This window comes from Anser cygnoides, chromosome 3 (genome assembly GCF_040182565.1).
Source record: "Anser cygnoides isolate HZ-2024a breed goose chromosome 3, Taihu_goose_T2T_genome, whole genome shotgun sequence".
Classification (NCBI taxonomy): domain Eukaryota; kingdom Metazoa; phylum Chordata; class Aves; order Anseriformes; family Anatidae; genus Anser; species Anser cygnoides.
In genome coordinates, this window is record NC_089875.1 from 74,237,665 (window position 1) to 74,263,618 (window position 25,954).

At 46.9% G+C, this 25,954-nt stretch overlaps 1 protein-coding gene and 1 long non-coding RNA gene across 3 annotated transcripts in view; one reads left to right on the forward strand and one right to left on the reverse strand.

Annotated features, from left to right (window-relative positions):
* The first annotated feature begins 13,093 nt into the window (after positions 1 to 13,093).
* On the forward strand, positions 13,094 to 16,403 carry LOC125184721 (uncharacterized). Its single transcript, XR_007169088.2, has 2 exons — positions 13,094 to 13,215; positions 15,964 to 16,403. It is a non-coding gene; the product is annotated as an uncharacterized lncRNA (long non-coding RNA).
* Positions 16,357 to 25,954, reverse strand: part of SOBP (sine oculis binding protein homolog) — a 109,980-nt gene continuing 100,382 nt past the window's right edge. For both annotated transcript variants that reach the window (XM_066994444.1, XM_066994443.1), the window contains one exon: positions 16,357 to 18,131. The gene's annotated coding sequence lies outside the window, so the exon portion shown is untranslated. The remainder of the gene's footprint in view (positions 18,132 to 25,954) is intronic.

Genomic DNA, 25,954 nt, shown 5'->3' on the forward strand with positions numbered 1-25,954 from the left:
ACCTAGAGTTTCATGCTACATGGCCATGCAATATAATATATCCTACTGTCCGCAAACCATGTATGGTTCTGAATAGATGCTGTCAGTAAACTCCACAAGGAGGATATTGTAATTTCCATACCCATCCCCACAGAGCCCATCGCAGTAGAGGTCCCTGAACCTTATGGGATCGATGCTCAGGTGACAAAAATGGTCACTAGGCTGACTACAAAGGCGCTGGTCACAGGAACCACCGAGCCTGCTCAGTGGGTCTGTGAGGAGTTTTGGGTCACAGAGCCAGTGCCAAGCCTGCAGCCATGGAGAGAGAGCTGGGGGAGCAGGTAGAGGGAGCCACGGGCAGGCAGCATTGGTTGAATATGCCTGGAGCTGAAGGGAAGGACGCAGCAAAAAAAAAAAAAAAGACCAAGTGAAAGTCAGCTGGACCTATTCAAATAAAAAATAAGAAATAAAATACTGCATATTCATCCAAATTGCAAAGTGTCACTCATTTCTGAGGTTGCAATAGTTCTGTTTGCTTTTATTAAATTTTGCTTTCTTAAATTATCACCTCTGCCTGTATGCTGCCGTTTCAAAAAGAGATGAATCTTTTTTTTTTTCTCCCTCATTTTTTTGCTCCAACCTTCCAAAAACAACCCTTCACCTTTGGGTAGAGAGGAGGCCTGGAAAATTTCAGCCTTCTAGGTGAAACTTTTGGATAGCCACGAGCAAGTGAAAACAGGGAGATATAACATAATGGAAACACTTTGGCAGCCTCAGCTGTGGCTGTCACTAACACTCCAGCCCTAATGAAAACTTTCCTGAAGCAAGGCTGGGATGGATGCATTAACCCAAAGAGGGCCTTTCCTATCCTCCCGGTTATTTAACGGAGGGCTGAGCCCCCCAGGACCGCACATGGGGCACACTGGTGACCCTCCTATACCTGTGCCAGCCTCCAGCTCCATCACTGGTGGCTCCAGGCTGGCGGGAGGCAGCGTCCATCTCCTTGCAGCCACCCCGCTGCTTCATGGACACAGCGTTAATCTGCCCAGGCTGGGCTTTCTCCTACGTGCACCACATTGGATGAGGCCTACATGTGTAAACCAGAAGGTTATTTCTCCCCAGAGTTTAGCCAGGCAGGGAAGCGGCCCGGCTGTGAAGATTTGCCCAAGACAAGAGCTCTCCACATTCCTGGTTTGCAGGCGACCTGGCCTGGTGTTCCCTGAGCACCAGCAGCGCCGTTCTGGACAGCTTCCCTGGACCCGCCGTCCCGTCACCCGCCAAGTTTCCATGGAAAGGACACTCAGCCTCGCCTGGCAGGAGACAGAGAAGCCGTGCGCTAAGCTGTTGGACTCCCAGCAGGGCCAGAGGCCCAGACAAATAACCCCGTCCCACTCCATCGCCCTCAGCTGTCGGGTTGTCCTCCCTCGCAGGGCAGCACCAGCAGGGTCAAGAACATAAGCCCAAACGCAGGTCCCCAGCCAAGCGGGGAAGGCCCCAGGAAGGCTTGTCATGGCTCTGCCACAGACAGGGTCACCCCAGCCGAGGAGACAGAGCTGCACCATCCCCAGGACAGACAGAGGAAGCTGCAGAGCCTCTTGGTGCACCCTCGGCCCCAAAAAGCTCTGTGTTTGCTTGACATGACCAATGGCCCTTTCTGTAAAAGGTTCATCTACCGGGTCAGCTGGTTTGCAACATGAAGAGCCAAAATCTGCTTTGATTTTAAAAATCTTCTTTCTCATAATGTATCTAATTATCTTATAATGTGTATAATTTCAGGAGAGACCTCAGGGCTGTGATTCTGAAGAGAATTATCATGCTTCCCTGCTGGTAAAGTGCCGGAGAGGTGAAAGACCTCTGTTGCCAGCACTCAAGTGATGGGTTTAGGCAGCTGCCCCATGAACATGCTGACCATCCTTCCCTCTCGTGGGGTCTCTTCTCTACCTACACATTGCACGTGGCCCCATTACCAATCTTCAGAGACCACCGCAGGAAACCCATCATGTAGGCACATCCGTGCTGTCCCAGCTAAAGTAGATGCCCTGGGTCTACCCCAAGCCCTATTTTCCAAAAGCATCTGGGGCCTGTACTCAGGGCCTGTACAACCAGAAAACATGGAGCAGCAAAGGTGATTTTGTTCTGCCTGCATTCAGAGCCAGCCAAAAGCCAGGCAGCCACAGGGCAGGGCATATCGTTTCAAGGCCAATGCTGGACTACATGGTCTCGTGGGTTTGGATTAGCTTAGTGACAGGATAGTGCTCACATACCACTGCCCACAGGGTGTCCCACACTGCATTGACCTCCTGTAGAGCTCAGTCATGAGCTCAAACTTCCTAGCACCACGAGGGGTAAAACAAAGCTGGGGTAGGTATGCACAGTCCTGAGCTGAATGAGGGCTGAGCAGCCGTGATCCCATAGTTCTGGTCTCAGCACCTTCAGAACATCAAACTTTGTTTCAGCTTTGTGGGCCAAAATAGCTGCAGGGCAGGCACAGACAAAGCTGTGCAAACACCACAGCCTTGAGGCAACCACCAAGGGCAAAGAAAAAACAGGTCTGGTAGCTATCAAACTGCCCTCTTGTCACTGTCCTGGGAGCAACGCACGCAGGCCCAGACCTTGTCAATGAGAGGCAGAGCAGGAGTAAAAACTGTTCTTTTGCCCATGGGCAACAGTGAGGTCTGAGCTTGCTTGGTATCTCATATTTTCATGTCTGCATGTACTGCTGTATAACTCTTACATCTCTATAAACAGATGAGTATAGATCTATATCTACATACACAGGTTTTTTTTGGTAACTATCGGTCACGATCGAGTCAGATTGAGTCAGGTTTTCAGTTGTTAATTTTGCTCTGGAAATGCAATTGTTCATTGATTTGGAATAAAGCAATAAAAAACAATGATCATTTGCGAGTTTCTCCTCCTCTCTTCTCAAACGGAGGTTTCTGGCCCCACATCCAGAGTATTGCTACACAAACACGCTGGACTTTGCTTCCAGCATGACCAAGGCATGGGAAGGAATGTGTAAAGGATCTTCTAAAAGCAAATCTGCCACTGGTGGAGAAAGCTTCTATTGTGTCAGAAGCTGCCTGACACAAGGCTTCTGCCTTTTCCCCTTCCCTGTACATTTCAGCCTCCCTCCTACAAATCCCTGCCTCTGCCAGGGTGAACCAAATAGCAACAGCAACCTTTGCAGATCTACTCCAAGTCAGGGCTAGAAGCTTCCAGGAGGGGTTAGGAACAAGAAACTGTGACTGCTGGCAGAGGTTAGAGGGAAATTTAAAACGATAATAAAAGTTATAATTCGTGAAATTATAACTGGTTACTGTCTAGCAAACCTACCCGTGATTTGGATGACACTAATATTGAAAACAGGTATATCAGTGATGGCATGTCCCTGGGAAAACATTACATTTACGCACAAAGGCTCTTAGAGGTTCAGTTCACAACATCTGTCTGACATACAGGTATCAGGCCATTGAAAGGCCTAGATATATGAAGCAATTGAAAGGACACACACTGTAATTACTGGGATATACAGATATGCACATTTCAACCTTCGCTTCAGAGCAATAAATCTTTGTTAGGTAGATAAATCTTTGGCTGGTAAGAGAAGACTTCTGCAGCTGCTTTCTGTAAAGCAAATGTGCTCTCACATTAACAAGCCTTAATAGTGAATAGTTCCATTAATTTTGTTGGGGTTCCTTGCAAAAGAAAAGATGGTAAGGTTTCTTCATTGGAAGAAACCTGATGAGGACACATTTTGCCAATGTATTTCAGGTATATTGCCAGTAAAACTTACTACTCCAAACTGAGGGTCCACAACTCTCACAAAAAATGCCAAAAAAATGAGTGTAAGTACCTTCAGGGCTTACCACCGTGTAGGTACAGGATTGAATTGCTCTGGTTTTGTCTCATGCAAGTGGTTGTCCTATCCACAAAGAATTGCCTAGAACCTCCAAGTCTATTTCAAACCGTAACACCTTTCTGACTGTCACTCACCGGGAGCATCAGAAGAAGGTGCCAAGACCATGAATATATCTATATGTTTTGCCAGTCACAACCAGCTAACAGCTGGATAGCGCTCTGGAAAACATAACTCTGAATGTTCTTCCCTGTGTAGACATGTCACCCTTTTAAAAATTCCTCTAGCACCAAAGTCCTGTGGCAATAGTTTTTTCAGGTTTTGATGCAATGCTAAAAAAACCCTTGTACTGATTTTTAATTTCTTTCTGCCATTGTTTTGTTCTTCTTTGTAGCTATGCCCCTTCACTCTTTAAAACCAAAGTTGCATCCTTTCACATCTCCCTTTGCATGGAAGCCTGCTCATGCTTCCAATCATTTTTGTTACTCATTTTGTTATCCACTTATTTCTCCCACGGTTATGGTCAGGTAAACAGCTCTACCTCAAAACCAGCACGGTCATACTTTTTCCTAGTATTACTTTGCCAGTCCACAGGTAGTGGATGTCATTTACCTTACGCTGTGCCAACAAGCTCTTTGGAGCTAGAATTGCCTTTCCTTACTGTTTGGACAGTCTGTGACCCTGAGGGGCTTTGTCATCTGTAGAGGTTATTTAGGCAAAATAAATAATTAACCATTAATCAGCTGAATAAGTCTTACCAAACTCAGCAGGGCTTAAGTTAAACTTAGTGAGGTTCAGGAAGCTCAGTGGCTTGTAGGATTGACTTCTTTTGCTCTGAAGCACTTTCCCCAATTAAGCCACAGTTCAAAGGAGGCTGTGGGATTTGGCTCATTATACGTGACACTTCTTGGGAGTTCTGAGGAAAGGGCCAGAGGGAATAGTCCCCTCTTTCACTTGAGCAATGAGGTGGCTCCCCTGGAAACCACTCCTTTTAGTGCCCTATTAGTATTCTGACATATCGTTCATCCTATTAAAAATTACCTTGTCACCCATGCCTTTACTAACTGTCATCAGCACAGATGGGCATTAGCAGGCAATTCGTTAGCTCGGCCCTGTCTGAAGCTATTTCACAGCTGCTGAGGAAGGGTGTATTCAATATAGGACAGAGCCTGCCCTAGAAATATAAAGATGCACAGACCTTTGCACGTGACCTGTGGGTCATGATGCTGTTTTGCTTATGGTTGTCCCCAGAGCAAGATCAGATGGGTTTCTCCCTTATTCAGAAGAAAGTTGAAAACGCAATGAAGCTAACAGGACTGTCAGGGATTCAGGCAAGATCAGGGTGAGATCTGGCTGAGTTTTGAAGAAACGTTTTTGCCCTTCACCAAAATCCCAAAGAATTATGCAGGACTACTACTGAAGATCTACTATCCCTTTGTGTTTTTATTAGAGTTGCAGAAATAACTTTTTATTTCTGTTTGCATTTCAAACAGTAACTGTTTGGACATTGAGAAATAGTCAGTTTGAGTATATTTATTAACTTTCGAGTTGTTTCCTATGCTCAATTTAGGCTAATTCTGATCCTAAAATGAAGTTTGTTCTATTTGTTTCTCTTTAAGTTAGCGGTGTTTTGTACATCCTGCCGGACCCAGGACATGCTACAAGAAGGCATATTTATACATCTTTTTTGTTGTTATTTATTTGGTTTCTATGGTGTATATATTCTGCAGGAAATCTACATGTAGCTCTTTATTTGGGAAAAGGAAACTTCATTAGTGAGGCCTTCTTTAAGCACAAATACCTCAGAGAACAGAGTAAAAGCAGTGACATAGAAGTCTGACCCAGAGTCAAATGAAATGGAAATGAACGGAACGTCCTGGAAACTTTACTGTTAACTGCAATGTGGCCTCTTCTGCCAAAAGCACCATCTCTGCTCTCTAGGTGTCACAGGCCATACATGGGGGAAGCAGCTATCATCCTCTTGTCTGCAAACTTAAGACAAAAGGAGAACCATGGAGAAATCATCTTGAAATTACGTGGGACTAACAGATATAATCCAAAAAATCTTCATCATGTGCAATTATTTGGATCAGGTAACATTGCTCAGATTGGAACTGTTTCCTTGAAAATGTACTGTTTTCCAGGACTGACGTTTCTCAATGCAGACAAAGCATTTTCTGAGGCACTGCTCAGCCGGTCGTAATCCTGCAAAGGGGCAGCCACAGGTTTACTCACAGCAGAGCTGAATGTCAATCTGAAATGAACTCTAGAGTTCATAAAGAACAGCTAAGAAATCTGTTTCCTGCTCCTTACCTAGGGAACAAGGAACACTACTTTGGGACCTGGCTTCTCTCTAGACATCATAAATAACTACACATAGCAGGAAAAAAAATTTCCATGAGTTAGGCACATACTTTAGGAATAAGTAAATCACTCTGTTGTTTCCTGTCTCCTACCAATAAAAGGGGACTTATTTTAAGTATTATGCATGCTGTTCTACAACAGAACCGCTACACTTTAACAAAATACTGGGGTAGTTTTAGCAAAGTCCACCAGCACACTGGTTCCAGGTTTGCTGGAGCTGCCAGATCCTGTGTGCTGGCTTCCCAGCAGGGCGTCACAGCCTGGAGAACAGAAGACTAGAGGATTGCCCACAGGAATGAGAGGGCTCATGTGGCGGGGACCTCGGTGTGAGATCATTTATTTGGAGATCCAAGTGTGTTGTTTGAGCAGTCCAGCAAGAAATTCACCTGCTCACAGTGGGTGTAAAACTCCGCAGCCCCACAATGTTGAATGGGGCCACCTGACGCAGTGCGATTTCAGAACAACATAGCAGCACAGGTCCCAGAGATTTGTAGTGGCGTTTCTGCTCCTAAACCATACAGATTCAGCCTCTGATGGTATTTAGGTGCCTAATTCCTACCGAAGTGCTTAGCTCCCTTGAAATCTCGATTAAAGAACTCGCCGCAAGACAGCAGCCTTTGCAATGAACTGGCCCTTTGGCACCTCTGATGAATGGAGGAGTCAGGAATAACGCGCTTATTTCTGTCATCCCACACCACTGAGAGAGGGGGAAGTACCAAAGAGGGAGAGAGTGGTTGCGGGCGCCGACCCCTCACCCGGCCCCAGCCAGGCCTCGCCTACGGGGCAGCCATTTTCTCGCCAGCCCTGCCCCGCGGGGCCGCGACCCGCCGCTCGGCCGGGGCGGGGAGAACCCAGCCCCGTGTCCCACAGCCGGGACCCCCGGGGCCGGCATGGCCGCGGCCTCGCACCCCGGGGAGCCGCCGTCCGGCTCGGCCCGAGGCTGACACCTTGTGGCTGCCGGGCAGCATGCCTGCCCGCGGCGGCGGCTGCCTGTGGGCTCGGCGGGGCCGGGGGCCGCGGCCGCCCCGGGAGTGGGCTTGTGGCCGGCCTCCGGTAAAGGGGGGCCGGTGCTGGGCGAAGCCCCGCGGCTGCCTTTCCCTCCCGGGCCGGCCCGGGTGCTCTGCGTCCCCCGTGCTGAGCGGGCGGCCTGGGGTGTGGGCTCGTCTCTCCCAGGATGCAGAAATTGCTAAAAAAGCGACCAGGCTCTGGTTGTTGACCTTGCCGAGCCGCAGCTGTTCCCCCCCGAGTCCCAGAGCAGGGCAACTCGTAGGCTTTCTGTCATCTTAAACTATCTGGCCCAGGAAATGGCACACAGGGAAATGCGCTTTGTATCTGCAAAGACACAGGCACAGGTTTATGGCCTCTGCCTGCAGATGTGTTAAAAACACTGGTTTTCCTTTGCTTTTCTTTGACCCACACCTTCCCGATACTCCAGTGACATCCTGAAAGATGGGGAGATTTCAGGAGCTGATGTTAGCCACAAAGGGTACATCTATCCGTCTTGTCACAGTCAGAAAGCACAAACTTTGGCTTTTTTGGAATAGAAATAACGTGCTTTGAACAGAAGAGCCAATCAGTGGATTTTTTATGCCATTTCCATCTCTCTGTTGTCCTTTCGGGAGCTGCTGACCTTTCCCTTCATCATTATTTACCAGAAACATCTATGACTTTACAAAAATAGATCTTCTCGGTGGTGCCACGTTTACAGCTTCTCCCCGTTTTGTGTTCAGACCGCCGGAGCTGTCTCGGCTGTGGCAGCGAGGACGCCCGCCCGGCCCCAGCCCAGCTGGGGCAAGCAGCAGAGCCTGGCGTAGCAGGCTGGCACGCGGAGGGGACGCGACGAACCCGGGTGACTGCCAGACTCCGAGGTGAAGTTACGGAGGGGCCTCATCTGACTTTGCTCATGCAGCGTTTCATTAAAGGACTTTGCACACATCAGAATGATGGAGCGTAGGCCAGCGTGTTGGCTCTGCAGGCTAATTAGTCTCTCAGACCTTCTGCTCCTCTGGAAGTCCCAGCCCTGCTGGGCAGGATGGGGCTTTGTGTTGCTCGTGTCGAGTGGCCAGGTTCCACATCTGTGGTGCTGGTATTTCGCTGGTCTGCAGGGCTCTCATTTGGCCTATAAACCGCAAACATCTGCTGGGGTTATGGTCGGCTTGTTGGCTGATTTCAGCAGGGGTGGTGACCTGCTGTACGAGTCGATCAGTTCTGGAAGAGCAAACTGGATGCAATGTGGAGGAGTTAGAGAGAGCAGGAAAAGCTCTCAGCCAGTCCAAAATAAAAACTAGGTGAAAAAAAAAAAAAAAAGAAAGAAAAAAAAAAAGAGAGAGCTGTAGAAATGGTAAAATGCTGCGGCTTGATATCCCCATGTCCTTGGTGTTTCCCATGCACGCTCTCCCTTGACAGCTAGATATTATTTTTTAATGTGTGTTGACAACTGCGCAGGGTACTTTATCAACCCAATAAGATAAACAAAAATCTAGAGTCACTTAAGAGGAAGTAAATTATGAGAAGAAAATGTGCCTCATGCCTACACTGATAAAGTACCCTTAATTTGATTTAGTCGGGGAATAGTTTATTTTAAAGTGATATAATAGCAATTAATTCACCATAATAGCCTTGATCACAATGACGTCTTCTGCTATTAATGCAGATGTCATGTGCATCTCAGAGAAATGTCACCCTAGTTCAGCAGGCTGAAGAAGGAAATGTGTAAAAGAAAAGACTGTTCTCCATCGCGGAACAATTCCACCGACCTTTCCCTCTAGTTACTGTGGATTGACACAGAGGTAAATGAAGGCAGGACTGGGCTGTCAAACACTCAGTGTTCACCTTCGTTCCTTTAAAAGCAAAGTCCCTGACACTGCTCTGATTCACCTCCCTCCCATACCAGAGCAGACTAGGAATCACTCTTTCTGAAAGAGTCGACGGATTTGTGCTAGCTGAGAGGAGATCTGGCCTTTCTTCGGTGAAACATGCACAGTTCTTGCCATATAAATTCAGTTTAGATGCAGTCGTTTGGGTGAACAACTGTAGAAGATACTTATCCCACCAGTTATTCTATAGTCTCACTGAGCATTTATTTCCAGGGCAAGCAGGGCAGTACATGCCGAGAAGGAGTGATGGAGCACAACTCAGTGAAAATAATACGTTAGGCCTGATCTGGACCCATTTCTGCTGGCAAAACAGACTCTTTGTTCAGGAACTTAGTCCAGTTGGGATTATTCGACAAATGGAAGTGTTTTGTAGTGCAACCTTGTAAACTACTCAGGGATTTCAAAAATAAACAAATACAAGAAAAGGCCCTGTGGCTGATCCTCAATGCCTGATATTTTCTCATGTGCGTGGAGGGCAGAAGACAGATCTCTTTCCTCGTGGCTATGAACCCTGCCATTTCAGGGATGTCACTCACTGGACCGCATTATAAAAAAAACATTTAATGAAGTCTCCCCTTGGGTTTGCATTCCTGAAGAAAGCCGCAGCAGCCCAGAGTACAACTCACATCAACCAAACAGCTTTCTGAGCCCCTGCCCATCCTGCTGGGAGAGCTCCTCAAGGGCACCCATGCAGCCAGCCTCCCCAGACCCCCTGGTCCCCCTGGGACCCTCAAAGATCCCAGCCAGCGTACCCGCTGGTGCGTGTCCCTCTCAGAAGAACCCAGGGGGGCTGGACAGAAGCAAGGTGAGGAGCCTTCTGTAAAAAAACAGCCTGCAAGCCCACGAACTTAATGCAGGGTGGAAACCGCATGTTTTTTTTTTTAATCAACCGCTGTAAGTCTTAGAGTGGGGATAAAATTTTCTATTAAGTTCTGTACGATGGAAAGGTTATCACTTTCTATCAAATTCTCCTGGATTTTCCTGTGAGGGCAAATGTGTCTGACTGATAGTGCAGGCTATCAGACACAAGGAAAATTATCTAATTTATAGCCAGTATCGAGAAAGCCACCAGCAGCAGAATAAAATAGTTCTCCATATGGTATCGTAAAGCTTCCAAAAACTATAGTTAAAGAAAACAACAATGCTGGTAGACAAATTTTTCTTTTGTGTATGAAGTAAAGGGTTACAACAACAAAGCAGGTAAAGACTGACAAGAAGGAACAACATCTTTGATTGTCCTATATGAATTTATAGCTTTTGTGCACAGGATTACAAGTATTAGATGCATCTTTGTGCTAACAGGGCTCATGTTTTGAAGTACAAGAAAACTCTACAGTTACATTCTGTGGAGGCTTCAGGACACAGTTTGCCAAATGGAAAAACATTTGGAGGTTTGGAAAAATCTTGCACATAAATTACTAAAGGCACGAAGCGCCTGAAAGATGGATGAAATCAGAAGCCAAGGAAAAGCAGCGTGTGTGCCAAGGAACAAAAAAAAACATGTAATGATTTCTTTTAATGACTCTCCTGCAAAATGGAGAGCAAGCTTCCAGGGCATGTCATATTCTCATAAAAGCAGCTTGCCTGGGTGATGAGAAATACCCTGTAAGTGGTCAGACCAAGACCCAATTTTTCATCCTTTCTGCACGTAGCTCTCCATTGATTATGTTAAGTGCTACCCACTGGTTAAAAACACAGAAAGCTCATTGTCTCTGCCTGTGGCAAAGGGCAGCTACACACTTGTTAATTTCCTGATTTATGACACCCTATAGAAGAAATTGAAAGTGGGCACATGGCGGGGGGGGGCGAGGGGGGAGCGCTATTAAAGCAGAAGGAGATCAGGAAGTTTGTGATAAAGAAAAGGCAGGCTCTCGTCTGACATGTAATCTCTCTTTTGGCTTGGAGTAAACCTGCTCCTTCAAGGCTATGCCATCAGCAGGGTCCGGCTCAAGTTTCACCACTAAATCTGAGTCAACAATCTCTAATCTGGACACTGGGCTCGGGATCCAGGCTCAAGTTGCACTTGGAAGCAGACAACAGGGACATGGGAAGGTGGGGGCCGGGGGGAGTGGGTAGGGGAGGAAAAAGACAATCTTTGTTTCTCATTTGATTGTCCACACAAGGCTGAACTGAGGTCATGTGTCTTTTTTTTTTTTTTTTCCTTTTTTTTTTTCCTTTTTGTGTCATCTACCAGATAAAACTTTGCACCTCTCTGGCCTTGAAATTGCCTTCCTGACACTTACATTAAGTACAGAAGATATATGCCCGGGAATCAGGGACGTAAGTTTGTGGAGCAGCTCAGATTTGGAGTTCTTTTCATCTTTCTGACATGTGATACCGTGACATAAGCTGCCTGCAGTGGGGTTGCTATGCAGATATACAATTTCTGAAAAGTTACACCAGGAAAACTAAAACCTACCGATGGATTTAGCATTTCACAAAGAAGCAGGGTAAAATGTGTAGCAGTTAGACTAAAAAGCTAAAAAAAAAAAAAAAAAAAGGTGAATTGAACTTTCATGAAAACAATCTCTCTAAAAAAAAGGATCAATAAGTATAAAAGGATCTCATTGCATTCCCAGCCTTTGGGCTAATCCAGCTACTGTATATAATAAAGGAGACACTGTATAATAATGGCAGGAACAGAAAGAAAGGGGAAATACTTGGGTACTATTCCCCTAATTCCATCCTCTTTCCCCCTCTTTGTCGCTGCCTTGCAATGATTTTATTTTGAAAAATAAAGACTAGAATAAAAAATATGTTGTCTGAGGCTTCAAGCCAAAAATGTGCCAGCACTTTCCCTTCCCACCCCACCCCCCCAAACTCCTTAGGCCAAAAGCCTTAACAAAAGCTGTTTTCTGTTTGGAAGATCTCTGGGTCCTTCACTCTCTTTCCTAACCCCTAACACAGGAAATGATTTTATAATTCACGTTATTAAGGAATTCGACTCACGCTCCCCCTTCCCGCCCCGCTCCCTGGATGTCGACCGACGAGAAGCCTGTGGCCTGGCACCCGTCCTCGCCGACCCTTTTGTGTCAGCTCCTCTACCTGACCCTGCCGTAAATCATCCCCTTGGAGCTTTCCAGCAGGCACGCAGCAGCCAGCAAGCCCCAGCATCCAGGGGCACTTGCTTATGCTTGTGCCTACAAAGATACCCACAAGCCAGACAGAGGGATGCTCCCGACTCCCCACAAAACACTACATCCCAGCATATGCATGCAGCGTGGATGCTGTGCCAAAGGCCATTTTAGAAGGCAATCAGCCAGCCTCCTGCGTCCCTGGTACCTGCATCCCAGTGCTAATGGGGTGACACTGCCACAGCCGCTGCGGTCCCGGGCACTTCCCTGCCTTGCTCTGCAGCCCTGGCAGCCTGGAGGATGGTGGACCCAGGACCCTGGTGGGTGGATTGAGGTGCTTCTGCACAAAAAAAAAGGTGTCCGTAAAAAATCAGGCTTTGTTTCAGCTCCTCTACCTGACCCTGCTGTAAATCATCCCCTCTAGAGCCTCCTCTGCACATCCTTGAAGTGGTCCCCATCAGACCCTGTGTTTCAGGGCCCTCAGCTGGCTGGGGAAGGTTCCCTTTGCCTTGTCATAGATCAGTATTTACTGCAGCAGCTCTGAAACCCTTCTGGGAGCAGAAGCAGGCATCCTTGTTGCAGGAGAGAGCCTCCAACACTAAGCTGAGGGCTGTGCTCTCTCGCCCTGGCCCTGCAGATGCTGGGTTTGTGTCTCCTCCACAAGGAGTAAAGAGTGGTTCTGCCCTTCTTGGCAGAGCTCATGTCCCAGTGGGCAGGCCGGGAGAGTTTATATCTCATCAGTCCTGGCCTGGGACATGGGAATGGACGAGAGTCTCTCTCAACACCTTGCTTTGTGTGAGCCTGTATGGGCTTGATTCCTGTAGCTGAAGAATGGGAGAGGACCTGAGTCTCCCAGTCCCCCAGCAAGCTGTCTAACCACAAAGTTTTCTAGAAAAGAAGACGTCATTGCTTCTTTCTCAAGCCTTTTCCTTTTACTAACTAGGTCCAGCAAGGTCTTGCAAAGGAAAAGCGAAGTCACGTGGATGCCATGCCATCAGGCCCCATAGGAAGCAGGGTGAGGCTGCCCCTTCTCCCGTGAAAGCCATGTGCCCGGGCACCCCAGGTAGGAACATGCAACTTTTACATACTTACCTAATTCATAAGGAGAGGTCCTGGTCAGTGCACCTGGCTCCATCTCTCTCAGATTTACATCTTCTTGGAAAACTATTTGAGGAGAGCAGCAGGTGAAGTGGCTGGGACACTCACCTGCTCCACTTGATAGGTAATGGCAGAGACACCAGGGAACGGCTTCAAGAAAAGAGAATATCAGCGGTCTAAGTTACTCTTTTTTTGCCTGGTGGCTCGGTCAGTTTCTCACAGTGTCACTGAAGCTGAAGTCCTGACAGGCCTTGACTTGGCCAAAAAAGGCTGAGGCGCATCCCTGTGTCAGAGACCCCCACCTCCCTCGGAGGCGCTGCAGCGCTCTGCAGTCAGCATCCGCGGGGCTCCGAGGGGCCGTGCTCCCACCGTCGCTGCAAGGAAAGCAGCCAGGAGCAGTTTTCAGCTGGCTTTTTCACAGCTCTCTCTGTCTTTGTTTTCCTGGTATGTCCTACGCTTTGTGGAAAATGGGTGCTCAGTGCCCCATGCCATTTCTTTGCTCAGTACCGCATATACGACAGGTAAAATGTGTGCAAACCTAAAGATGTTCTGCCCATCTCAAGACGTCTGAGCAGTTAATGTGGAGCAGATTCAACTCAATTTCTGACTCTCTCATGACTCTCAGCACGTGGATGATGCCCCAGTTCCGCATTCCTGTCCTCCCAGATCCCAAACATAGAGTCAGGTTGGGGTGGGAGTGGAAAGCAGAGCAGTTCAAGGGCTGCCTCTTTTCTCAATTAAACCTCTGTAAATCCAGAGCCACTCCAGGGGAAGCAACCTGCCCCCACCGGCACAGGCAAATTTGTTCCGAGTTCGAGCACCGCATGTTTGTCATAGTTGTTATTAAATGATGCCTTTACATATTCCAGGCCTATTTTTAAAACAAAGGCAATGAAGTTAGGGCATCCAGTTCTATATATGGACACTCCAAATGGCACTGAAATGCCTCGTGCATGTGTTTGGCTGAGTGTTGATTTGGGTGTCCAAATAAGGACCTCAAAATGGGATATCGGACTTGGATAAGCATCCTTGCAAATTTGGCATGTGGTGCTTATTTGAACAAAGCAAATTTATTTCCATCATTTAGCACGGAAAAAGCATTAAATCCTTTCATTTTATGGGACCTTCTTATTCATGGAATTGGGCTAACCACATACTGAATTGTGTAGCAGTTCTGAAAAAAAACGAAGCCCTCAAACCCATCTAAGACAACACCAGGGGTGATTAATGCAGAGCGTTTGCAGCATGAAGTCCCCCTCTTATCGCAAGGGCAAGACTCCTGCTGACAGCAAAAATTCAGTGCCAGCAGAAGGACCGGGGTGGCTCGATTGCAGCAAACTCCCCCTCTGCCCGGCAGCATGAGGGGATGCACACAAGGCTGGCTGCTGGGGACCTGAGGCAAAGCTGCCTCCTCTGCTCATGAACACGGCCTCTGCGTCTGAAAACTGCACGTGTGCAATAGCTGGAGCCGTTTCTGCTGCAGGCAGGAACCTTCCCGTGTATCTCCCCGTGCACTGGGATTTTCTTTGGCTCCTTGATGGTAAGTTCTCCAGGAAAAGGCTTGGCTCGATTATTATGTCTTAGTCCATAATAAATAATGTCAGCAGCGAGTGAGCAACATTCTGCATCCCTTTGCTGGGCTCCTGTTAATTGCAAGGGACTTTCTCACATCCTTTGTGTAATTCCACTCGTTTTGTTGGCATTATGCAAGGGATGGATTTGGCCTAAAAAATAAAGCAGGTTTCTTTTGCATAATGTATCATACCATTTGGTCTACATTTCACTGAAGGTTTATGTGTACTTGGAGATTTCTCCACAGATACGCAGCTGTAGATATTTTTAAAATAGCAAACAATGAACTGATTCAACTAAGTCAGTTCAGATTCTGAATTCTGGGGAAAGTCGTTTGAAAAGCATAATGTAGGCAAATTTTCAGGAAAGCTCAGGTAAGTTTGTGATCACATGAAATGCACAAAGCCAGCTTCAGCCTAGATTGCTTTCTATACCTCTATATGGTTTTTGACAAGCTGATTCCATTTCTGGAAAAAGCAGCTCACGAGAGAGAAAGATTTCTCTAAAGAGTCTGTTGTTTTTCAGAGGAGTGAAAATGTGTGCTAACAATTCTGGACCACTGACAAAAGCAAAATCAATACACACGGCCTTCATTTTACAGCCAAGTTCAGATGAATAAATAGAGATGTAGCAAGCTGTTTACTAGGAAGACAAGCTCTGCTCTGCATGCCCTTCCAAGCAGGCGTGCTTATGCTATTGTTGTTTTCCTTACATGACTGGTTAATGAAATCAGTCAAAAAGTTACAGAGCTCACCGGACATTTCAACCTCCTCCATCAGCAGCGCCGGCCAAGAGCTGGGAAGCAAACAGCCTTCTACAAGACAGCTCAGGGCCTGCAAATACGTTGCTGTTGCAGAATTTGGGGGCATTTGGGAGGAGTTTGGTGCTTGGAAGAGCCTAGGCTTGATTTCAGGGGGAGCTGATGCATAAAAAGCCCTACATCCTTACAAAAGGCACACGGAGCACACTCCGTACACAGGCCCCAAATGCATGGGTATGAGCAAACTTGCACAGATCTCCTTGAAGTGACCAGAGCTGCAGCCAGAGCATCCATATGGGGCTCTTCTATAAGATCAGGGCCTAACCCTGCACTGCTAAGTGCATTGTTTGTTTTTTTTTCCCCACACCTTGAACATTGCAGAAGCTGAGAGATGATGAGAGAGGAGCAAAAATGGAAGGGACGTCGACACAGCCTCCAGGAACACTTACGCATATGTTTCTGAGACTTCAGAGTGAATTTCACTTGATCTGTTGACCAGGCAGGTAGAAGGGTGAATAACTGCATGCACCAAAAAAAAAAAAAATAAAAATAAAGAAAAAAGTAAATAATAATAATAAAACAACAGCACATTTAAGTGCATTTTTTTTTCTTGGAGATTTATTTTGTTTTAATAAATCTGACACCAGTCAGGGAGAGAGAAAATTGTTGCAAGCCCAAAAGGAAAGCAGAGCACACTGAGGGTGCTTTAGTGTCTTGCTCTCTTGAAGATGTTTCATCAGTATCTCTTTGAACTCTCTCCCTAGACTCAGGAGCTGTTGGATTACCCCCCTGCCCTTTTTTTTTTTTTTTTTTTTTTTTTTTTTAAAAAGCGAGCTTGCTCGCCCGGTGTGTTTTCCAAGCTTTCACAGCTCTAATAAATAAGGAGCACCTGTAAAACAGTAGCTTGACTTAAGTGAATCTGTACAAAGGAAAATATAGAAATACAGTATATACATAGTGCTCATAGTGCACCATCACTACAAGGCTCTGGTTCAACTGACTTGGATACCCTGCTCCCAGCACCGCTGAAACCATCAGAGACACTGCTTCTGCAAATTGCTCCTCACTTCCCCGCAGCAGCCTTATAGAAAAGGTGTGCTCTGAACACTTGAGAGTGAACAATTGCTTTATTCGAGTTAGTAAACAGTTACACTGAATCACAAGGTGATCTGATTTTTTTTTTAATTTTTTTTTTAGTTTTTATTTTTTTTGTATTTTTTGTGTGGATTTTTTTAGTTTTTTTGTTGCTTTTTTGTTTTGTTTTGTTTCTTTTTTGTTTTGTTTTGTTTTTGTTTTTTTTTTTTGTATTTGTCAGAATGGGATACTCCACGACTCTCTTACCAATTCAGTGCCAGTATAACATGCTCTAGTGTACTTTTGGACTCTTGGCTACAACTGTACAAGTGCACACAAGTAAATTCTACCCTGTTATCCTCCACCCACTGATTGAGGATCGAATTGCACATTTCTCTTAACCATGACAGGAGAAAGCAAACAGTGAAACAGAATCATGGGGGATCTTTCTCACTTTACCCTTGTTTTCATTGGTTTGTCCATACCATTCTAATTATCATGAAAGGGCTATGCATATGGAGAGATTGTCTCACTGCCTTCCTGGATCACTGAAAACCATCAGGGTTGAAATTTCATCCAAGTCTTTCGTGACGCCCAGCAAATATTCCCCTCAGATTATTTTACACCTTGAGGGAATTTTGGTCTTTAGTTCAACACTCTTGCTCTGTTCCCAAATGGGGCGCTATTTAGGGGAATTTAAAGAGAAAGCTGAGAAGAATAAACATTTACTGAGTTCTCTTGGCATTCAGTCTCTGAAAAACCACAGTATAAACTATTCATGCTGCTTCTTACATCTGTCAAATCAAAAATTAAAAGCCATAAAAGTGTAACACTGAAAATATGGCATTAGAAAGGATAAAGGTGGCCTTTGTAAAAATAACAAGGAAAGTATATTAGCCAATAAAATATTCTAACTCTTCATTTAAAAGTGCATCATGGGTAGGACAGAGATGACTCTGAAGCGTTGCTACTCCAGTATTACCCCTTTCCCCCATCAAAACTTGAATAGGTCCAAAACCATACAATGCAAATCACGATTCTTAGTGTAGCAGCAAAACCACAGCAGTTTTTCGAAAAAAAAAAAAAAAATCCATATCACTGTCCAGTCTCAAATATCTGAACTTTGAAGTCAGGGAGGGAAAAAGTACCTATGTTGGTCCATGTGGTTTTTGAAACCAGGGTTAAAAATCCCCGCAGCAAGAAACCAAGAGGAGAAAGCGTTCCTTGGAGGAGAAGAGGGGGTGGTCGCAGGAATGCTGAGCACACTGTGTGGGTCCATGATGTGCTGTCTTCTGGGTCAAAGGCACCCGTGGGACTGAGGCTTCCTCGGAGGGACTTCGTGATGGGAAGCTGCTTTATTTGCTTGACTTTTAGCCAGAGGGGATGGTGAGCGGACCAGCTGGTGTCGTTCAGTGGAGTGACGTGGTTTGCTCTGCTCCCTTTCTCCATGCAAGGTACCCTGTCGGTGAGCATTCCTGCGAAGCAGAAAAGGAGACAGGGTCAGTGCCAGTGGGATGGGATGGGATTCATCACAGGCACGGTGGGCATTGCCTGAGCTCACACAGCCCCACCACTTCCACCTTTGCTCTGCCTCTCGCTGCAAGGGCCACCGGTATGTGATGCTGCCCTCGCAGTGAGGTGGCTGGAAGGGAGGATGCAGAAATCCCTGCAATAAAAAGCTGTAAATGGATATAATAATAGTTCATTCTCTGGGTTTCATAGAGCGCCTTTCATTCCACAAGATCACAGGTGAATAATAATGCATCACAGTTATGTAGTAGCCCTCACCCCTTGATCTCACCGTGCTTTACAGAGCTTGGAGGTATCACTGTCTGCACTGCACAGGTAGGGAAATGGACTTGGAGGAGGAGACACATTTGGACCAGGGATGGTGATGGGATGGGGAACAGAGCCTGCCTTGCAGCTCACTTGTTTTGCCATAAGAACTGGATGCCTCCCAGAAATCCAGATTTCCCCCAACGCTTTCAAGTCAGTTGAAAACTGTATTTCAAACATTAAAATTGCAGCTTATTCCAATTCTTCCTATGTTTTTAAAGCTGTCTGTAGTGCAGTCCAAGTGGCAGGGAGCTGGGCTGATATTTCACTTAGGGCCCCCCAAATAACAATTGGGGTTTCCCTTCTGCCATCTTTCCCCTGCTCTGACTGGAAGACAGAGCTCCCTCATGAGGAGTGCTCCCAGCACCATGCACAGTCAGGCTGGTTATTCATCTTGTGCAGAGTCATTTAATATGACCATGTGTTTTTGCTCCCAGAGCACTAACATTCCCAGAGCACTTCAGCCATGGGCATTAGAGAAATGTTTCAAAACCCTCTCCCCATGGCTCACCCTTTGTCGTTCCTTGCTGAAGGGGCTGTGTCTACACTGCAAGTCCCAGGGCTCCACAGGGACAACCTGAAGAGTGGGCTGGATGGGCTCTCAGGCATGACCGAGCCCAGTCAGTAAGCACAGCCGGACAGGGCAGATTGGTCTCATGGAGAATCTGAGATAGTACCAGGAGACAGCTCCACTTGCGGGTTGACAGAAATGATTGCCTCACTCTGCTCTGCGCTGGTGCAGCCTCACCTCGAGACCTGTGTGCAGTTTTGAGCACCACAGTATAAGAACGACATAAAACTATCAAAGTTTGTCCAGAGGAGGGCTATAGAGATGGTGAAGGGTCTGGAGGGGAAGATGTATGAGGAGCGGCTGAGGTCCCTTTGTTTGTTCAGCCCAGAGCAGAGCAGGCTGAGGGGAGGCCTCATGGCGGCCTGCAGCTCCCTCACGAGGGGAGCGGAGGGGCAGGCGCTGAGCTCTGCTCTCTGGGGACAGCGGCAGGACCCGAGGGAACGGCATGGAGCTGGGACAGGGGAGGGTCAGGCTGGGGGTTAGGGAAAGGTTCTGCACCCAGAGGGTGGTCGGGCACTGGGACAGGCTCCCCAGGGCAGTGGTCACGGCACTGAGAAGGATTCAGTGGTCCTTGTGGATCCCTTCCAACCCAGGATATTCTATGATTCTCATGCAAATACACATCTCCCAGTAACAGAGCTAACTCCCCACCAGTACTGTCCATGCTACACATACTAACCAAAGATGCCCCTCTTGGCCTTTCCCCCACTCATACAAACAAAAGACAGATGCTCAAGACAGCAAAACCTGGCTGGGGTGAGGGAGATCGGGCTGGAGCCCTCCATGATCTCCTTGGTCTTTTGGCATGCAACCACTTACACCACGATAGTGCCTATTGTGCTGAGGGGTCATAACCAGCAAAGCACAGTGACTGACATGCCTAGTTTGGCTTCTTTTCTCATTTATTTAGGACATGAAGGGGACACATACCACAGAACTTATTCAGACAACCCCCTTGTGAAGCCAACTGGTGCTTTGACTGGGTAACAACAGTGGAGCAAGCACAACTTTATTGATTTGAGCCTTTCAGAAAGCTGCATGATAGCTCCCCTAAAATAAGGTAAGCATTGCCAGTGGTGAAGGCCAAGACCATGAAAATCTTTGGAATAATGTTTTTAAAAAATCATCTTCTCATCAATCTAATGGAACTAAAAACAACACAGTGGTTTTAAATTCCTTATGGTTTATCTAGGGGCTACTAGGTAACGTGCCATGACCTCTTCTGCTGCTTCCCTTGTCACTTGACCATGCAGACTGTTTGCAGGAACTGTCTTCTCTCTCCACAAAAGTTGCTTTGGTCTCTGTCACCTTGGATGGGATCCACTGTTCCCTAAAGTCTCAAACTGAAACTCAAGTACTTAATGCTGGTGCTGGGTCACATTTTCCTTCTCAGTCTGCTCCCTGATCTCCCTTTCACACTGACTCCTCTCATCGCTGCGCTTCTATTCCCCTGCCAAATCTCCACCCTTCTCAAAGCAGAGGCTGGAAGGCACATTGACTGTGTTGACCAGCATAAACTCCCAGAGCGCGGAGACCACTATATCAAGGTTAAGGAATAACATTTGGGCTTTAGGGCAATGTGCCCAGAGGGATGTGCAGCTTTGTGCACAGAGAGTGCTGAGGAGAAGAACTAGACTGAGAATTGGGATGTATCCACTTCCTGAGTATTCCCCATAAAGTACGTTACTGCTTTCTGTCACTTTTTGGCTTGAAATCGTGCTCTGAGATTAACTAAAAAGGGAAGCAGAGAAAACAAAATTTGCAGCCTCTCTATGAACCCTCACTCTGCACTTCAGGTATTTTGTCTGTTCCTTTCTTAACATGCATCAGTGAAAATGAATTTCCATCCCTCACGAATCAGTCTCAAATGGCAAGGCACAGTGCAGAGCAATAAGCGGTTTGGGAAGGAGGGCATAAAGATGTTCCCTAGTTCTCGATGCTTTCTGCTTGGAGCAGTCAGCTGGCTTTTTAAGGCCTGTCTATTTTCCCCTGCTGCAGATAGAGTGCAGACTGGAGAAGCATCTTCCCTATTGATTGGTTCACGTGACAGTCATTGTGTTCGATGAATGCATCTTCATAGCAATCAAGTGACAGAATAAAAATCCATATCAGGCATAGCATGCAAAGTTTTATAAAGAAATGAGAACATACTAGTCATCACCACTTCACAGTCAGATGCTTTACACCTCGTGCCAACACCAGAGTGCATGACCAGCACAATAAAATCAGCTATTTATATCTCTCCCCCCCCCCCCCACCCCAAATTACTTTTTAGGAGAGAAACATATGCTCTTCACCCCAGTTGAACTTGCACCCATCACACAGCAGAGTGCTGATCAGATAGAAAGACTGTGTCAGCTACAAAAGACAATTTTTTGGTAATTATAAAACCATGGAGCTGAGCTTATGTGAGTTGCCCTGAGGTGGACACACTGGGTTTTGCCTGCTTTCCAGCACTAAACAGGATTGTGTTGATCTGGGGAGGGAAAACCACCCATAAGTCAGAGGTGTAGTCCTAACCCCACAAGGCATTATGGAGAAGAGGACAGAATGAGAACAAGTAGGAAGGCTCCTCACTTTCCAGGGTAGGGGAAGAGAAGCAGAGAAAACAAAATTTGCAGCCTCTCTATGAACCCTCACTCTGCATTTCAGGTATTTTGCCTGTTCCTTTCTTAACATACATCAGTGAAAATGAATTTCCATCCCTCACTAATTAGTCTCAAACAGCAAGGCATAGTGCAGGGTGATAAGCGGTTTGGGAGGGAGGGCATAAAGATATTCCCTAGTTCTCGATGCTTTCTGCTTGGAGCAGTCAGCTGGCTTTTTAAGCCTGTCTGTTTTCCCCTACTGCAGATAGACTCAGTGCAGGTAACCTGGAGGTTCACCTGTGCGGGCTTAGATACCGACACAGCGCTGCTATGAACAGTGAGCGAGAGCTGTGCTAATGCCTTCTGCAGCTGCATCTTAACCCGAGGAGCAACGGGCAGCTGTGAAGCACGCTCCACCACCCCAGAGCTTCCTCTTTGGTTTATGTCCCTATGTGTGAGGATTTCAACCCTTGCCCAGAAGAGCACAGTCTTACAGCTTTGCATGGCAGTTTGATGACTAGGGCAAAGCCTTCCCAGGGAGCTTCGTCCCTCTCTCTGCAGCTACCTAGCTCCTTCCAGGTGCTGCTCCCTCCTGTGCTGCCCATGCAATCAGTGTGAAGGGGAGCGTGGCCCTGCTTGGTACAGCCAGCTGCTGGAGGTGCTCCTAGCTCCATGCCTCCATGCTGAGGAGATGGGTAGCTCAGCTCTGGAGCAGTTTCTTTCCCTTCTCCCCCCAAACCCAAGCACTGCATGCCTGCTCCCAGTGCTGCCCCATGAGCCGAGTGTTGCCACGCTGGCAGCACGCTCCTGCAGGCAGGGACAGCAGCCAGAGAGCTGCTTCCATCATGTCCCACCTCCTCAGAGGGCCATGCCACTGACATGGCTTTGGACACACACGTACACTCACACAGAGTCTTTTTCCATGGCTGCTCCCCCCCTCATTCTGCGCTCCATTGAACATTTCTGTCTCCAGATTCACATCATATTGTTCAGGAAAAAAATAGATGCTGGGTGGGGAGGGGTGAGGCAGCCGTTGATGTGGGCTGGTGTGGCAGAGTTTCCATCATTTAGCACAGCAGTTAATTCACCCGGACAATGAACGTTGATGTGCTAGAAGAGGCCTAGTTCATCTGGGACATGCATGGCCTTGGAGAAAAGGCACTGCAATTATTTTCTCAGGGAAACTGCTCTGAAAATAAACCACAAGAGTGCAGCTAAAGTCAGCATGGGAGCAAGCTCAGCCCTGGAAACACTCTGGAGTCATCTGTTACTTGTAATAGTTCTATAATTTATTCCTTTTTTTTTTTTAGCAATTCTTAAAGCAGTTCAAGCTTCTTCATTAAAACCTTCCCCTTTGAATACTGATGATTTATCTTTCCATGAACTAACTGAAGGGATGCCACATTGCAAAAGTCAGGGAAGTCAGGGGAAGCCTTTAGCACGAATGGAATAACAACTCGACTCCTTATGCACCATCCCTTGATTTTGAGGGTGGCGTTTTCCTTCTGCTCTGCTCTTGCAAGCTATGGATCGTTCTTGACTTTGGGTCAGATACACAGCTTGGGCTCTGCCACCTACTGAAACAAGAGCTGTAATCCGAGCAGATGTTGTGACTTCAAGGAATGCATCAGGGAAGAAGCTTGGGTTTGCCCTCCTTATGTATTTTGGCAGAAGCAGCGCTAGGGACAACTTGGTCACCCCTGCCTCTGTGGTCAAATTGTTGCAAGGATGCTCCGCAGTGGTGTCCGCTCACTCTGTAGTCAGAGCAGAACCTACAGGGAGAAACACGAACTGGAAAGCAGAAGGCCTGCTATGTACTGGCTCCTGCTTCCCCGCATCTACTCCTTGAAAAGCCTCAAGGGAAATTTCACTAGTTCACGTCTATGTTTGGCCCTTGCTGGCACATTTAGTATCTTCTCTCACCAAACTCAAAGTATGTTAAATTGAACCCTCACACTAGCTAGTGACATTAGGAACAGGGATACATGTCACCATGCCCTTGTTAAGTAGCAAGGAAATGTATGAAATCCAGTTCCAGGGTCTTTTTTATGCTACTGCACAGCCTAGATGAAACACACATCTTAAAAAGAAGCAAAGGAATCATCATTGTGGAAGAGACCCTGAGAGTGGCCAAGAAGATGTAGGCTCCACAGTCCTGAATTCACGAGGCAGCTGCTGGCACTGAAGAGAGATGAGACAGAAATCCAGCCCTCTGCCACGTTGGTGACAATCATTCCAAACCCTCCCCAAAACAGGAGTACAATCTTGGTCTGGGCAAGCACACAGCTCTTCTTCATAGCCATTGGAATTAGGATTCCCAAAACTTAGCAGGGAGCAGCCACGCACTTGGGGTGAGTGGCCTGGGCTGCTGTAAATCCTCCTCTGTACCACCAAGCAGCAACACAGCTGCACTGTGTGACTTGCTCTGCACAGCCCCAGGACAGGGCACATCCCCTCCCCATCAGGTCTGTGTATTCCTAGGTAAAACAGAGCTCACCAGGAACTCCTGCTCCAACATCTTAACCTTCTGTTTCCACATCACTGTGTCCTTGTCCTCCTTCCCAAACCCAGAGGTGCTCCAGAGCAGGCGCTACCTTAGATGCTCCAAAACATACCTGGGAAGAGCGTCTCTGTCCACCAGCCAAGGTGGATAGAGGGAGATACCAGTCTCGGTGGGCTAAACTGAACATTTGAGTGTGATTCCCTACATTTTAGCATTAGTGCTGCGGTCAGGTTTCCTTGCCATTGTCATCTTTCCATACCATTCACCTACATCACTTTCTACTGTTCATAGTAGCAATTTCCCCAGAACCTCTGTAAATATTTTCTTCATATAAAGTTAAAAAAAAAAAACAACAAAACTTTATATAAAAAAGAAGGAAAACCAAATCCAGACACTTTCTCCTCTCCTTTCCTGAAAACAGGCAACCACTGCGATGTGATAACCCTTCTTTAAGTCTCTGATTTTGTCTAACTCAGAAAAGAAACTTAAACTTGAATTTCAGCAACCTCCTGTGGGTCCAAACCACCAGGCTTTTGGCTATTGTAAGGTGCTTCTCAATTTTCTTATCCAAGCCGATTGCTCCAGTAAAACCAGATAAATAGCCAGAAAAAAAAAAGGCAGATTAACTGTGGGTAGCAGTGTGCAGGAGGACGAAGGGTAAGAGAGGGCCTTGCCATGCAACAGCCCCATACCTCTTTGAGAGAGTCCTCTACCTCACCTGGTTTACACCTGGACCTGATGTTCCTGATGTTTTCATCTGAAATGCCATTAATATTTTTTTTTTTCAGAAGCATCATTTTAGTGAAACGTGTCAGCCTCTCATACCAGGAAGCGATCAGTGTTTTCTCATGAATGACCCTCTGACCGACTGGGTGCTGGCATGGATGTCCGTGGGGCCAGGGGCTGCGGCCCCTCATGCTGCCACGCTAAGGCAGGACCAGGGAAGCGGTGAAGGGAGAAGGCAAGAAAGGCTCAGTGCCAACCAGCAGCAGGACCTGGGTGCCACCTTGGGGTGGCCATCCTGTTGTGCCATTGCTGGCACAGCTGCTGGGCATAGGAGAGGCTGGGTGAGGAGCTGTATCACCCAGCACAGGGATGCTGCAGATTTCCTCCTGGTTTTCATAGTCCCATCCTGACTCTTCTCGGCCTAAGCAAGAGCAGGTGCAGACTCACCCAAGGGCAAGAGGGGAGTGCTCAGGTGGCCAAAATGTCAGGCAGATTATACTGTGGAGGAAGGAAGGGGAAAAACTTGCCCAGAACACATCAGGAGCAACTGGGTGAGAGCTGGCATCCACCCTGGTGCAGTGCCAGGCACCCTAGGGCATCTCCTGTCCCCAGCACTGCTGGCCACACAACAAACTGCATCAGACCCAACCAGGGTTTCAGATTTTACCTGTTCCCCACCTCCTCCCCAACCCCAGGAAAACAGAAACATTTTCACCACCGAGATAACTCGTCCAGCAATAATTGGTAAGCTCCTTCAAATAAAACAGAAGTGACATTTTAATTGTGCTTTGAAAGTTAGGGTCAGAATTCAAATCTTCAGTGACCTCATCTTTTCTTTTACACCAGCCTTTCAGCATCTCTCAATTGGAGAATTCCTGTGGAAAAGTGGTGGTTTTTTTTTTTCTCCTTTGAATAAGAAACTTAGAAGTGGCAGCACAAGTGGTTCATGAAACCTTATAAATATTTGGAGCATAAGCAGGCAGCAGATCATAATGACACAAAGTTCTGCATTTTACCACGTGGGCTCCAAATAAATAGCTAAAAATTGCTCTAACCATAGGTTTAAATATCAAT